Here is a 16,863-nt window from a genome sequence, read left to right on the forward strand (position 1 = left end):
TTCCTTTTTTTTTTTTTTTTTTTTTTTTTTTGAGACATAGTCTCACTCTGTGGCCAGGCTAGAGTGTGGTGGCACCATCTCAGCTCACTGCAACCTTTGCCTCCCGGGTTCAAACGATTCTCCTGCCTCCTCCCTCAGCCTCCCAAGTAGCTGGGACTACAGGCGCATGCCGCCACATCTAGCTATTTTTTGTATGTTTTTTTCTTAAGTAGAGATGGGGTTTCACCAATTTGCCCAGGATAGTCTCAATCTCCTGACCTCGTGATCCACCTGCCTTGGCCTCCCAAAGTGCTGGGATTATAGGTGTTAGCCACCCTGCCCAGCCTGGCTGCATCTTCTTTAAGACCCAGCTCAAATGTTACCTCTTCTGCAAGGTCATCCCCAGCTTCTGCAGGAAAGTAGTTATCCCTTTCCTCGCAGTCCTGAACCCTTGCCTCTGGCTACGATAATCCACTGTATTACCACTATCAAGTCCCCCTCCTACGACACGGGTGCTTCTCACTTTTGGATACACATTAGAGTTAACCTAATGAGTTAATTTCTTTTTACTTGAGTTTAATTCCCAGAGATGTCTATATAGTGGGTCTGCAGGTATGGCCTGGGCATAGGAGGTTGATCATTTCCCCAGGTGATTCTAATATGCAGGTAAGGCTGAGACCCACAACAGGAGGCCAGTGCTTCAAAACTTTAACGTGCACATGAATCACCTACGGTCTTGTCAAAATGAAGTTCAGTGTCAGGTGGTCTGGGAAGGGGCCCAAAACTCTGCATTTCTAGCAAGCTCCCAGCTGCCCCTGCGACTGGACTCAGACCATACTTTGGGTAGTGAGATATCAGATAGGAAACTCCTTGGGAGCAGGTAGCTGACACTGTGGTACTGGAAGACTGTGCTGTCAGGAGTTCTCATACATTGCAGGAGAGTGGGCATTGAACCAAGTACTTAGAACAGTAATTTGGCAGAACCTATTAACCTTAAAATATGCACATATATTTTGACCAGCAACCTTGTTTTTGATCATTAGAGGATAATAAGAGCACTTGGGGCTGTTTGTAAGAAATATTTGATGTAGCCTTGTTTGTGATGACAAAAAAAAACTTAAAAAAACTAAATGTTTAAGAAAGAAATGGCTGACTGTAAATTATTTTTATACCTTTACGAAATATTATGTAGCCATTGAAGAGAATGACTTAGAGCTAAGTCTATGGATAAGGAGATTTAGTTCTGACATATTGTTAATAAGAAAAAAAAAGTTACCAAATAGCATTCATAGTATGATTCTACTTTTTCAAACAAATAGAAAAATTCTATTACACAGGTTTATGTGTGTATCTAGGCTTGAGATGGCAAAAGATGCTGAAATGCACACACTTGGAAGTTGATATCAATTTGTCTTGGGTATTGGTGGGTGAGAAGCAAGTGAGGATGGAGGAGGGTATTCACTTTAAAAATCTTTACCTCATTTTCTTGACTGTGGTGAGTACAACTCACTTCTGAAATCTTTATAGATCATTAATGAAAAGAAAACAAAAATGTTTGCTAATATAGACTCCAATATGAAATGCCACCAGACGTTCTATTTCTAGTTCGAAAATTCAATTCAGATCACAACCCCACTATAAGTTCTTCACTGGTTCACTGGCCCCAAGTCTTGAGGACAAAGTGCAAATTCCTTAGCAAGGTATGCAAACCCCTGCATGATCTGTTTACTGCCTGTCTCTCTACCTCCAGCCCTAGCTTCACCATCCCACTACCTGTATGCATGCCTTCATTATCCCAAGCATGCCATGTTCTCACTGGTCTCCAAGCTTTGCACATGCAGTAGCCTCTCTCTGCAATGCCTGTGCTTCCCTCCTTCACCTGGATTATTATTATTTTTCCTTCAAGGTTCAGTTCAGAGTTTCTTCCTCTAGGAAGACTCTACTGCAGGAATGGATTGGATACGGCCTCTGTGGACTCTAATAGCACCCTCTGTCCCAGACTAGTCATTCTGAACTGTAATTTTCTGTTTACTTGATACAACTATTAAACTATTTGTCATTAAAGGTAGGGACCATACTTTGGGCCATCATAAATGCTCAACAAATATGTGTTGAATGACTGAACCACTGAGTAAAGTGGATAGATGGGTGAATGATAAAGGTGGATGGATGAATGAATGGAAAGAAGGATAGATGATACAAATAGATGGATGGATGGATGGATCATTGATGGACAGATGAATGGCAGGCATACAGCTGTGATGACTTCCTCAGGATCACATAGCCAGTGACTTCTAAGAAAAAAGTAAGTATGTGATACCAAAAAAGTAAAAGACAGAAAAGAGTAATACTTTATCCCAGGTCTATTTACTCCTTCTGATGATGCCAGAGACGCCTTCAGACAGTCCATGAATCTGAAAATCCTTTTGGGTCAGGCTGGAAACCAGGACTCAGTTTAAAAGCCATGTCAGTACTCATTTTGCCACAGCCTCTGCTGGAACCAATGCCCTGCGACAGGTGACTCAGCGATCAGAAGTGTTACCATGTGTTTTCCTTTCAAGCTCACTCAGGACCGAAATGAGATCTCCAGGTGGTTCAGAATCCCACACCCTCACACACACATGCCCACACAAGCACACACACACACATGCACACTCACAGGCAGTGGGTCAGTACAATGCTGGAGAAAATGGCAAGGCCTGGGATGCCAGAGAAACTGCTGCAGCTCATTTAACACCAAATCACTTGTAATCCATCAGACCTGGCATTTTCTCTCTGCCTTTCCAGGGTGTCTTAATAAAGCTCTCCAAAATTTTATTGCTACTAAGAAAAATCAAGCATATAAAAATGGCTAGTCACCAGCCTACTGCAAACTAAATTTGGAGGTGAGTAGCATGGAATCATTTTGAGAGTAAAAGGGGTACCCACTGGACACTGAGAGTAAACTGAGGTGTCTAAGATAAAGCAGGGGTATGTTCACCTTAGCCACGAAGGTCTCTGACGTCATTGGTTTTCTGGCAACTGGCGTGTATTTTTCAAGTTTTACTGGGACATAACAGTTTATTTTTAACATCATTGGTGGAAGCAATAACTTTTCATTCATACCTGTATTTCTGTTTTCTGGCATGGAACCTGACACGTAATTATCCATAGAATATTGAATGAACCACACCAGTAACCACCACAGTGGGTCCACATAACTCACTTCCCCTAGGACCATCCCCTTGTGTAGGGAATACACTTTCACAGCAAACTCCCTGACATCTCCCACCCATGCCTCCTCTCTGCACCCTCCCCTTCCTGATTTGCATTCTCAGACCATCTCCTCACTCAGCGCCACTCAGCCCTTTAGCTCTTATTCTCCATCATTTGATCGACCTCCTAACATCCTCACTGAAGACATATAAAATAGGCCCTGGAGCTTATGATTCTAAGAAGGACACCAAAATACACCCTCCATGTCCTTCAGAATCACACACCCTTGCTGGGCTCTTCCTTCTTGTTTTGTGTTTTGGTTTTCTGTTTTGAGATGGCATCTCACTCTGTCACCCAGGCTGGAGTACAATGGCTCCATCTCGGCTTACTGCAACCTCTGCCTCCCAAGTTCAACCAATTCTTCCTCAGCCTCCTGAGTAGCTGGGATTACAAGTGTGAGCCACCACACCTGGCTTTTTTTTTTTTGTATTTCTAGTAGAGATGGGGTTTCACCATGTCGACCAGGCTGCTCTCAAACTCCTGGCCTCAAGTGATCCACCGACCTTGGCCTACCAAAGTGCTGGAATTACAGGCATGAGCCACCGTACCCAGCCTCTTCCATCTTTTGTGAGCCCTTCCCTCACACACTTTCTCGGCTGCAGAAGGAGAAAGCCAACTCTGCTTAGATTAACCATGTGATATTTCTTCATAAAGAAAACATATGCCTCCTAGGGTTGGTTTGTTCTCCCTTGTCTAAACCATCATCCCATTTGTGCTTTACCTTCATCTTCAAGCTGGGTTGTAAACTCTCTGAAAGAAGGAGCTGTGTCTTTATACCTTGAGATTTCCACCAGTGAGAATATCCCACGGTAAACAGTGTGTTTGCTTCACTGTATGGTTTGCTTGAAAGGATGAAGTGCAAAATGCCATTAATAGTCATTTCATTTACTTTTCTTTTCTGGCTTTTTTCTAGATGAATGTAGAGATATTACCAAGGGTTTTCCTATGTTTATTTTCACCTGGATCCCCAAACTTCTTTTTACTATAAAGCCTTAGAATCCTTAATCACAACTTCTCCAACCACTGGAGTTAATCATCTATAATGAAAAGGATGAGGACAAGAGAAATATTTTAGGTTAATGATTCTCAAATGTGAGCTTGTATCAGAATCCAGTGGAGTGTTTGTTAAAACACAGAACCCTCCAGTGGTTCTGATTCCACTGGTCTGGGGTGTGACCCAATAATTTGCATTTCTAGCAAGTTCCCAGATATTATTGATGCTGCTGGTCCAGGAACCACATTTGGAGAACCCCTGCTCCAGCCTTCAAGAATTCCTGGAAGACACATGTGTCTGCATTCTAATAGTGCTAGTGTCAAGATTTCTGCCTTTCAATTCCTCAATCCAAATCTTAAATCTAAATCAATCAGGTAAAGGATCCAGTGTTTTCACTAAGCACAAACAGTAGGTCAGGCATTTGGGGGAGGTCAGGAACTTGGCAGGGTGCTTTTCATGCATCTCTCAATTCATCTTCCACAACCCTCTGAGATACAGCCCATGATTGCCTTAATTCTACAAATGAGCACACTAAGGCACAGAGAGAGAAGCTCTTCCCAAAGTCACACAGATATGACTCCAGAGCCAACACCCAGAAGCAATGTTTACATTGCTTACACTCTGATATTACAAAATGATACATACAACCTATGGAAAAATGTGCAAGGAAGGAACATGACTGAAGGTGGAGCATAAGTGAGTTGTAAAACATCATATGTGTTCAGCAATCCCCAAGACAGATGTACTGACCTCCTTTTCCACCTCCAGTAATCTGGCAGATGTCATTCAAATGCACAACTGCCTTAGGTTGAGTTCTTCTGAGAGCAGACCCTGAGACAAAGACACGGATTCACCATACATGGGACGTGATCCCACGAGGCATAAATAAGGAAGTGAGAAAATGAGACAGAGAATAGAAAAAAGCTAGTAAGTTGTGGCCCACTGGGACTTGTCCCCCTAGAGATCCTCTTGGGAACCAGTTAGAATAGACTTCAGAATTGAACACCCATGGGTGGGGAGCCTGGAGCATTTATCTACTGACTTCCATCTGCTGTTGGTTGAGGGTTAACTCCCTCCACCTCTCAGTTGTACAGAGTTGTACAGAGCTGAGCAGCATTTGCCAACTTCAGAGAAGGGCAGGCAGCAAGCTAATATCCAGCTTCCACTAGATGCACAGAAATTTGGCAAAAAGAAACATCACGCCTACTCCTTCCAGACTGGGTGAGACAGTCTAACAGTGTCCATGTCTCACTGGAGAAGGGTCCGGTATTGAGATGAAGAAAACATGCACACCAGAGGGAGTCCAAACTCCAATCAGTGAATTTTTTTAAAAGCTCGTATTTGTATATTTGATGTGCAACCTAATTAGACCACAGCATCTTTAATTAAGTGTGTCAGCCCCAGTGGAAGCTACAGAGTTCAGTGCTAATAAAGCTGATAAAGGTTTTTGTTTCCCAGACTTCTTTTATTTAATGTCTCAACCATGTTAAGCCAATCTGTAACATATGGGCATTTCTCCCACTATGGATTTATCATTTGGGTGTTTCTTTCTGTGAATTAATGCAATCAAACTCCTGCCAGTGTTAATTATTTTTCTTCGAGAAGCAAATCCCAGAATTTAGCAATAACCAGCTGTAATTTACTGTCAGCCGTGCAGCAGAACGATGGACTCGTGCTGCCTGCCACCACCCTGGGCAGATGGGGAGAGGCCTCTGTGCTCTGGGGCTGACCTAAGCTTTCACCAGACACAGGCAGAATTCTTGGCATTGGCCAGCCTCACCACCTCTCTGGGAGCATAAATCTTGTGGTTTGCAATAAGCATCCCTTCTAGAAGTTTTGCTGGTCACTAGGCAACTGTACACATGGGAGACTTTGTTAGATGGGATGTACTGCACACACCACCTGCCTGGACCCCCATGTCAGGTCTTGCTAACAGAACACTGGACAAAACTGTTGACCTTTGGGCCTTTCTAGTGCTCTTCCTGATAACTGGAATACTTTTTGATCACATTGGCCCATAGCTAGCAATCTCTCCTTCTCCAGGTCTTGGCTTGAATGTCACTTCTGTCCACCTCATTTAACAAAGTTCTCAGTCATATTGAATTTCTGAGTTCTCCTTTTTATTCAAAGCCTTTAGCACATGATCATAATTACCTGTTTTGCTTAACTATCTGTTTACTTACCATGTGCTTTCCCCTAGAATATAAGCACCGTGAGAGGGTGTCATGTAGCCTTATTTACTGCTGCATCTCCAGCCTCCAGCACATTGTAGGGTATAGAATAGATGCTTAGTCAATAACTATGTCATAAATGGATAAGGAAATCTTAAAGGTATGACTGTGTGCTTTTTCTATCCAAGTCCTGTCTGCATCAGAAATATTACAGGTTCTAAAGAAGCACAAGATTATTCTGATACTTGATTGGGAGAGTCACCCAGCAGACAATAATAGAACAAGAGAGATCAACAATAAGACAGAATATGTAGTCATCCTTGGCTAAATGATGAAGTAGGTCAGAATTTAGAATGAGCAAACTAGAATTTGAATTCTGGCTGTGTGACCTCAAGTCAATCATTTACCCTGTCTGAGTTTTTATTTCTTCATCCATAAAAAACGAACACAACCATCACCAAGGAGGTATAAAAGCAAAATTGGTAAGCATAACTGTTCAATAAATGGTCTTTGAATCTAAACTGGAGGAAAACCAGTCTCAGGAGAAGAAAGAGTGCTGTCCTTGGAGATACCTGTATGTACAAGAAAATAAACACCCAACTAGATTATTAAATTTGTGGCATAGACCCACATGATTATATAAAATGTAGGGAGTCCTAGGATCAATTCTTAACGTGGTAAGTCTTGCCGAAGTTACTTTGCCACAGCTTTATTATAGCATTGCATAAGGTACATTCCTGTATCTTGGATATCTACTTTAAATAAAAGACAAAAATAAGACTTCCTTCATTTATCTTCATATCTCCCTCACTCATTCCAACATTGCTCATTCCTGGAATGACTTGGATATTTAGGGACATTGGTATGGAAATGCCGGGAGAATAAGGCCCCTTTAGGATAACAGATGAGTCTAGCAAGCTGAACCCCAAGGACTGGGTACTTTCCTGTCAGCTTCAGAATGAGGGGAAACCTCAAAGTTACCATGAAGCAGAAAACTCAAATGAGGAAGGCAGCTTTCATTCAGGGAATATCTGAAATATCTTAGTCTTTGCAAGGCATAGATTGCCCACTTGTTTTGTGAAGGGCTATGTTCCTCTCTATGTATATAGGTGAGAAAAGAAAGTTCTAGAAAAATACTCCTGAGAACTCAAGATCTCAAGTCTGCTATCCAGTAATTGAAAGGCACAGGAAAAAGGGAGAAGACTGGAGAGCTGATCCCCATGCCATGATTTCATATTATCGCATTCTCTCCACTCTGATCACCCAGTGGCTCCCCAAAACTCCTTCCATGGAAACCTGCCAACCCAGGTGCACTCTGCTTGGCTAAAACTCTGTCGTTAGCAGGAAAATGTGCATGTCTTGCATGAGACAGTCTGGCTCTTCCCCAATCCATAAGCACCGAGAGGCCAACTCAGGGTGACGGTCCCACGGTGCAACCCCAGAGCCCAAGCCACCATTGCCCATGCTTTCTGTGCTCAATAAATGTTGAGTAAATGCTTTCACTCAGTCCTCAACATGATCTTTCTTGTTTTTAAATGCAGCTCTATCTTCTTCTATATAGACAAACACAGAAGTTTTAGTACACCATGACAGGGAGAAGCTGCCTTTCTTCCTAGGAAGGATGGCTGAACAGATGACTTGAACGTGACTGAGTAATGTGCATGTGTACTTGAACTTGATCAAGTAAACTTCATGTGTGTGCCATGAAATTTCACTGAATGTGTGTGTCTGAGAAGCTTCTAGAGTGAACACATCTGAAGTAGATATAATGATATAAAAGATAGTTAACTTTTCATTGATCTCTTTAGATATATTTGTTCCTAGTTCCAGATTATCTTTCCTCACAGGACAGAGAGATACATTGCCATATTGCCCTTGGATAACTAATCTAACTTGTTACTCATGGCTTGGCATGAATTAAAGAACGAAAGCTAAAATTCATTGCAATTCATATCTGCAATGATGACTTGAAGAGGGGAATTTGATAGTATGTGATATTATTGTTGATAATATTCTCATTGATGTTTGAGATTTTATCACATAAACTTGACAAATTAAATAAATCTGATAATATTCTCTTTGGATTTAGAAATGATCTGAAGTCAAGGGATACTACCAACACATGGGAAGGAAGGGTCAAATTTGGGAAGGCTTAGATCCTTTGGGAAAATTATCCCACAGGAACAGGATAAACCTTATAAATTATAATCTCATAAACAACAGGTGTAAGTAAACAACAGGTATAAGTGAACATACAGAGGGAAATAATTGACACTGGGGACTCCAAAAGTGGGGAAGGTGAGAGAGGGGCTGAGGCTTGGTAACAGTGTTCCCTATTTGGGTGAAGAGCACACTAGAAACCCAAGCCTCACCACTTATGCAATGTATCTATGTAACAAATGTCCACATGGACCCCTCAAATCTACAAAAACAAAAATCTTAAAAATAATTATAAGCTCAAAATGGTGTGATTTAAGACAGAAAGGGACTTGGACACAATTCCTGGCCACAGTGAAATGTAAGTCAGTAATAAAGCAGACACCAGGAAACAGGTCCACAGAGAGGAGACTAAAAATTTTATCTGTCTCTACCCATGCTCAACTTAGAATGAAACGGAATGAAGTAAATACTTGAGCTGGAAGTTCTGTTGCAAATCATCTAGTTCAATCTCCTCCTTTGAGGCATTTCAAAGTGGGAAAGCGGCTTGCTCATGGTCACCCTAGTAATGAACAGCAGAGCTGGGGCTGGGATTCTGGCCTCGGCTCCCCTCTATCTTTCAAGCTCCAGTTGTAGTTACATCAGATGACAGGGATTGTTTTGCTCTAACTGTGAAGAGACACATCCAAATGCTCTCTTTGACCTAGGATTGTGAATCAATGAGGGTTAGTTGCATGCAGAAATAGGGTGGATGGCTCACCGAAACTCCTTCCGTGGAAACCGGACCACCCAGATGCACCCCGCTTGGCTGAAACTCTGGTGTTAGCAGGAAAACTTGCTATCTAGCAACTTCCACAGATACCAAGTACCCATATTCCAAAGGTGGAATACGTCTCATTGTTGCTTTAATTTGAAAGCTTCATCATTGAGGTGGTTGAGCAAATTTTCACATTTTTTCTTTGATTCATTTTCATTGGTTACACAGGGTATAAATCATTTGAGAAATGCGATTTCCTGAGTCCACTGCCAATGTCTCTGGAAAGCCAGTCTCAAACCACTCTCTCCTGGATCAAGCTGTTCCTCAGAACATTTCTGTGCACAGGGTCATGTGACATCCATCCTATCTCCCAGCTCATGGTGGCTGCTGCTATTCCGGCCACTCTTCATGTTTCTGGTGGCATGCTCTGTTCTGCTCCCACGGGAAGTCATACTCTTGAGGTGCTCTCAGTCACTAAGTCCCAAAGACAGGCTAGTTGGCTTTCTGAGTTCTTACTGCAACCTCAGCACTTTTATTTAACTAGATTTTTTTTTCTTGTAGCCCCCTTTTGTTTTCCCTGGATCCTAGAACTGGTCTGCAAATACCTGCAAATGACAATAAGCAGCTACTCTCACCAATCCTTTCCCCAGCTTTGTTCTTGGACTACATCTATGAGTTCAAGATGAGTTCCACCACAACGTGATAGGTTCTCTAGGGCTTAGGCATGTCCTCGGATCTATAATCTGCCTGGATAGGATTCTTCAACTTCAGTCCAAACAGGCCGTTTAGGTTTTCAAAGAAATGAACACCTTCTAAGTGCCCCCATTGCCTGTCCTGATAGATATATCTGATGTTTCCCCAAAGCAGTTTATTCCTTGTTCTAAGAACCCTTCTCTACTTGTGTTCCTCAATCTGGCTTCTGCACTGGAATGCAACTGTTTTGAGAGCAGAAACCATCATATATGTATACACATATGTATAGCATATTTATTATATAAATATGTGCATTTATTTCCAAGCGTATTCAATGGGCACTGCCACTGTGAAGCTCTACTTAGATTCTGACACATACACTGTGCTTAGTAAATGCCACTTCTCTTGAGTTTAAAACTTTCAAAACTGGGAGTAAATGGGAAAGAATCTAAGGCAACTATTAGGAAAGGGGAAGGTCATAAAATCAACTTTCCCCACATTCGGAGTATAAGATACAAATTAGAATCCATTTGCTCTTTTATTTACCCTGTGTTTGCCTGCTTTCAAAGGGCATTCAGTCAGCTTTCCTCTCCCTAATTTTGGGTAAGTGCAATGGGGTCAACCTAATGATAGTTTTGGGATTGGTGTTAATCACCATCTGGTGGCTGTTCGTCAGGCTTAATGTGGAACTGGCAGCCCATGGAAGGGTCATGGTAATGCCTGTAAAACCTTCAAAGCTGGTGTCTGAGCCTGTTAGCAAAAGGTTTATCTATCAAGGTTTCAGATGGATGCATGAATGTTCTTGTTAACGATTTTGTTCTGGGACGGCTAGTTTCTGAGCAGCAGTTTAACTTGTCAGGCAGAAATTAAACTCTGCCCCACAGGCAGCTCATTGTCCCTCCTCTCTCAATATAGGAAACTTTCTGGTAGAAACCATTATGACTGCTAGTACTTGAAATTGCTGTTTTTTAGATAGGAAGCTGAGATAAACGTTCCCTGGTTCTGATGAGCTTAGAAAACACTTGCTATAATGTCAGTCTGACCATGCTACTTCCTGGTTTAAAGCTTTCAGTGTTGTCCTGTTGCCCATGAGATAAAGATTGGTACCATTAACAAGGATCACCAAGCTCGATCACATACCCACAGCCTCCACCTTCTCCTCTTGTGCATTTCCCATGTTGTATATGTAGGAATGTTGCAGGATGTATGTGTATATCCTACAATAATTCCATGAGAAATGTATATGTCATTATTATTAGAGAGATTAAGTATCTTTCTCTAGGTCACAAACTTATAAGTGACGTGAGTGGGATTCAAAGGAACAGCATCCAAAGACCATGCCCTTCAACTTTCACTTTTTTTTTTGAGACAGAGTCTTGCTGTGTCACCCAGGCTGGGGTGCAGCGACACAATCTTGGCTCACTGCAACCTCTGCTCCTGGATCCCAGCAATTCTCCTGCCTCAGTCTCCCGAGTAGCTGGGACTAAGGCATGCGTTACCACGCTAGGCTAATGTTTGTATTTTTAGTGAAGATGGGGTCTCACCATGGTGGCCAGGTTGGTCTTGAACTCCTGACATCAGGTGATCTACCTGCCTCAGTCTTCCAAAGTGCTGGGATTACAGGCGTGAGCCATGGCGCCCGGCCCATGCCCTTGAACTTTCAAACTACACAAGATTATTATGAGGATCAGAAAATAAACAAAATTTCAAAATTGTGTCTATGAGACTCTGATGCACTCTACAAAATCACGAATATTATTACATTTTTTAAATAATGAAAAAATAAACAGGGTAATTCTATTGCAATTTTGTGTTTCTCTTTACTCTCCTAGCATTTTACATTCTGCATTTCAGTAATATTCATCTAACATTCAAAGTTAAGGCAGAAAGATCTCTCCACTTCTCAGATGCACTTGTAATTATTTTTCTATTATTCCGTACATTGTGCTTTCATAAAGGCATCTCTAATCTATCTTTTCTTGGCATCTGTGACCTAGTTTATTTTCTCCCCACACTTTGTCTGCTCTGAACCTTATAATGAAACCAAAGGTTAAATGTTTGTAGACTCACTCAACACCCACAACATTAAAACAATTGGATGGAAAATAATCTCATCTTGACATGCTGGGGGAGCTGTGCTGCATGCCCATTAGAGTTAATGGGAGTTACAGTCAAAATCAAGGTGAAACCTCTGCTCCCAAGGGCACAATAGCAAAGAGAAGAACAGGGGAAGTTTAAACTAAAAAAAAAAAAACCCATAGATGCATAAAGAAGTCTAGGAACCTGAGTTCTAGACTTTGTGAAAATTACATATGTTGGAAACTGGTCTCTAGCCCTGGATTTGGACAAAAGTAGAACCAGCTCTTCCATTTAGTAGCTGTTTCACCTTGAGAAAGTTAATTCCAATTAGACTCCAGCTTATTCATCTTTAGAAAAGGTAGAAGAGTAGTATATAATTAACTCAATTATGATGGATTTTATTGGAAAGCTAAATAATATTCTACATACAGAATACACTGTACAAAGTAAGTACTCTAAAAATTAACTAAGGTTAGAATTATTATTTTCATTATTATCATCATCTCATTTATCAGCAACTTGATCACATTTGCAGAACAGGTATTTTGTTCTCATGTCAATTGGCTTCCAAGCCCATTATCATTACAAACTGTCAGGGCCACAGTTGCTACCACCTAAATCTGACCCCGCAGGTAGTCGTAGAGTGTTTCCTTCATGCACAGTCTCAGTTCATCTCCCCAAAGGCTCTAAAGCTGACATTATCCCTATTTCACAGCTGGTAGATATGGACGCTCAGAGAGATTGAGCTGTGTAGTAAATAGGACAGCATCTGTCATATCTGATAAACAAGCAATAAGGTCAAGGTTTTTACAGACCTCTATGTAGAATAAACCCATGACCGTAATAACCACATCTTCCCAGGCCTTTTCTGTTTTTCCTCACACCATCAACACAACTCCCCATATTTGATCATAAGTAGCATAGTGCTTTCAGGAAAGAAGGAGCTTATGAACCTATAAACATGGATTTTATCCCCAGCCTATCCAGAAGGTATTTGTCCTTTGGGGTTTTCTTAGGGGATATTGAGGACCTTTGATGAGTACCAGTAATCAGCATTTGTGATGTCCAGTTGGATCAATACCTCCTGGGAACATCAAGGACTTCCCTCTAAATCACAAGTCAACCATCATCAACACATAAAGTCCAAATAGTAAACACAGGGGAGGAAATAAATTCCAACCCTTTTAAAAAATACCCCAGTCCTAAGACAAAAACATGAGATATTCGAAGAATACAAAGGGATTTCAGACGTATCTCAAAACAAAGATATGGCTATAAACGCAATATACAGGAGAAAAGACACAGGTCCCCAGGAGGCCTCACCCTAATTCTATCTAAATACCCACTTTCTAAGCTTTCTTAGGACAAGACACCTGAGACTTGAAGGCAAACTCTCATTGTTCTTGGATAGTGCTGTGGGAAAGTGTTTCTTTGTTCCTTTTGTGGATCTGTTAAAGAAAAATTCCTTATGACACTTGTTAAAGAACCATGAAACAGACTTCATGTAGGACCATCACAATAGGTATCAGGACCACTGCAATGGGGACTCACAGACAGGGAGAGAAATTGGGCTCAACTCTGAGTACAGCATGAGCAAATGAGGATTTACAAGGAGCACAGTGGAGGTCAGTGGATGAAAACATCAGGAGTAAAGGGGGATTTTGGTTCAACTGACCTAACAGGATTCTTGCTGAAGATAGGCTAGGGTGATTGGAAGTCACCTCGGGGAGATGGAGGGATGAGAAACACAATTAGGTGCTGAAAGTGACCAGATATCAAGGGTGGAGAGTTCTGGGTAAACTGACTTAGCTGGATTCTTGCTAAAATTGGACAATGCAGACAAAACAATGGAAACCCAAAAGTCAGGCCTAGTTGAAAAGTTCAGAGGAGCGTGAACAGAGTTTGATCAAGGAGACGATCTTTGTCAGGTCTCCTCCATGGGAGAGGATTCTTCATAAGCTCCGAAGTGTAAAATAAAAAGGAGAAAACTGGTCAAACATCAACCACCTGGCAGCCTCAGCCCCCTGGATACATCAAAGTGACAATGGATGTCATTTGGACAGGAGTCTGTGCATAACTGCAGTCCAGGTCGGCTCCTTCTGACATCTCTGTTCCCTCCCTCCCTTTCCCACCACTGTTGTGCGGAGGGTTGCCTTTGGTTTGAAATACCACCTAAAACAAAACATTTCACTCAAGTTGAATTTACAAATAAAGAGCTAAATTCCATCCAAAACTAAGACATAATGCCCTTGTGGGGTTGGGGAGGGGGGCGGTGTCAAGGACACTCTCTTGCCAAGTCAGTTTAAGTTTCAGATTTCAGCTGCATCTTTTTTGAGCCAAGACCCATTTATTTAATCCTCACGACAGCACTTGAGGTGGGCACTGTCATTCCCAGTGCACAAATAAGGAACCAGAGGCAGGAGAAGTCAAATTAAAGCGCTCCAGGCCAAACAACCCTTCGATAGCAGAGCGGGATTCAAATCCAGCTATGCTAGCTCCACATTCAAGGTTCCCGGTACTATCCTACCACATTTCCCCATAGTTTCCCACCAAGATATGCCCTGTGCCAATATGAGGGCAAGTTCTCTTTTTTATAGGTCTAAGGCTCATGGTTGGCTTCACTTTGTTTATCTAAACGACTCTTTCTTCACTTCTATCCCCTAGAAATATTCAACCTAAAAATGAAGGCAGCCTCCCCTTAAATTCTCTAGTGGAAGGAAAAAAAAAATGGTTTTCTGTTCCTTTCTTGGATTTGCAGACAACTGTGGAGATGCGGCATGGCCTCGGATCCTGGCTGCTATTGTCCTCTATATGTTTTATTCTTTCACACACACCTTAATTTGCCCAGGAAAGAAACAGATATCTGATATGACAAGTGTATGGTTTTTTTTTTTTCCTGGAGATCTGACTGTTCATTTTTTCCTTGGAAGGGCTAGAGTGTCTTTCAAAAGTTTCAGCCCTGGGTTTTTGAGAAACGTATCCGGGTGGCATGTCTGTCACTCCCCACAGTCCTCAAGTGAGCCTTGGCAATGTTCACATAATGGCATTTGTTGACAGGTTGTTAGGGCTGACAGTGAATATGTTTGAAAAACTGTCAAGCTGGTGAAAAAAAAAATTAAAGAGAGAGCCTCCTTACATTTGAAACAGCATGTTAAACTGTAAGTACGTCCTCAAAATGCAGAAACCTCCATTCTCATCAAGTGACTTGCTCACAGTGACAGCCTGAGAAGGTAGAATCCCTAAAAATTAATGTCATCTTGTCACTTGAAAGGTCATAAGGCACATTACCACTAAACTCTATTTATCTGCATAAAATTGAGTTTGCATTTAATGCTCAATAACAGGTGAATGGAAGAGAGGCATCATTGCAAATACAGTCAGGGTAATGCAAGGTGTTTAACTGGGCAAGCAGAACTGCCCAAGGAGTTGGCAGGGAGCCCTAAAATGTGGCATTGCAAGTCTAGTCACTTGGGCCACTGTTGTGATTGATCTTTAATCAACAGGTTTTCAAGGAATGAGTTAACTCACAGGCGGTAATGGAAGCAATGAATGGATAGAGTGGCAATGTCAGTTACCCATCGGTTTGACTAAAGAAAATCCACCATGTCCTGAAGGTTTCCATTACTAGGCATATCAGAGGTCACAGAGAATGACATAGGGGCAAATCCATGGCATTTTTCTATGGCCATTGAAATGTGGTAATGACTAAATCTGACTGTCAAATGCACACTGAGGGTCATTATGTGCACAATTCTAGCCTGGATGCTCACTCTGTGAAGCCTGCAACCTGGCCAGGCACCGAAGACAATCCCCGATCCATGAAATCACAATAGAAAAAGATTAAGAACACTTCCAAAAATCATGAGGCATGATGATGCAGGTGTTGATGCTGTCTGCTCTCGGTGTGTTCATTTCTAGCCCGCTTGGCTCTCCTTATCTAGAGATTTTTCCCTAACCTTCTGCTAATACAGTCCTGGCATCAATTTCCTCAGTTCTTCAAGTATGAAATCCATTGTACTGGTTGGCTTGGTGATACTCAACTGTGGTCATCAAATAGGTATATCTAAAATTTAGCTATTCCTGAGTTGCTTAATAGTCACATGTCCGTGAGAAACTTATTTAAGTTCTCTGAGATTCAACTTCCTCATCTGGAGGATAAAATAATGCTATCCTTATCATTCAGTTTTCCTGGGAATCAAATTTGGGATAATATATGTGTAAGCATCCTACCAAGTCTGGTACACACTAGGCACCTAACATTTTTTGTTTGGAAAACCAAGATCCCTGATGGAACAGAGGATATCAAGGTCCTAGAAGCTTCCACTAACTGCACTTAGTGACTTTGGTGCTGCAAATGAATTTCTTTCCTTCAAAGCTAACTAATCTCCTTTTTAAGAGCAATGTGTTTTCCTAGTCATTAGTGTAGCTTATACGAGGAGCTATGGATAAACTAGTGCTCCAGTCAAAAAACCTTTTAATTGTTTGGTTCAGAATGTGAGCATTTCCATCAGGGCCTCCCTCCAGCAGCTTAGATCTAAACAGTAACCTGGACTTTGCAAGCTCTGCAAGATGTAGAGTTTAATCAACCAAGAGCTCTGAGGGGCTGGCAGTGCACCATGCCTGAGGGGCAGGGCTGCTGTTTCCTCCCTGCTCAGGGAAGAATTTGTCATGAAAGAGAGTCAAGTCTGATTTTACAGTGCTGTCTCTGAGATTACCCCGGGGGGCGGGCAGAAAGCTGACAACGGAGGAGTTCTAGAGCACTGGGATTTGCCTTTGCA

At 41.8% G+C, this 16,863-nt stretch overlaps 1 long non-coding RNA gene across 1 annotated transcript in view; it reads right to left on the reverse strand.

Annotated features, from left to right (window-relative positions):
- LOC111552541 overlaps positions 1-16,863 on the reverse strand; it is a 310,028-nt gene that overhangs the window by 178,430 nt on the left and 114,735 nt on the right. The gene's annotated exons all lie outside the window — the stretch shown is intronic.

The sequence above is a fragment of the Piliocolobus tephrosceles genome, chromosome 17, assembly GCF_002776525.5.
Source record: "Piliocolobus tephrosceles isolate RC106 chromosome 17, ASM277652v3, whole genome shotgun sequence".
Classification (NCBI taxonomy): domain Eukaryota; kingdom Metazoa; phylum Chordata; class Mammalia; order Primates; family Cercopithecidae; genus Piliocolobus; species Piliocolobus tephrosceles.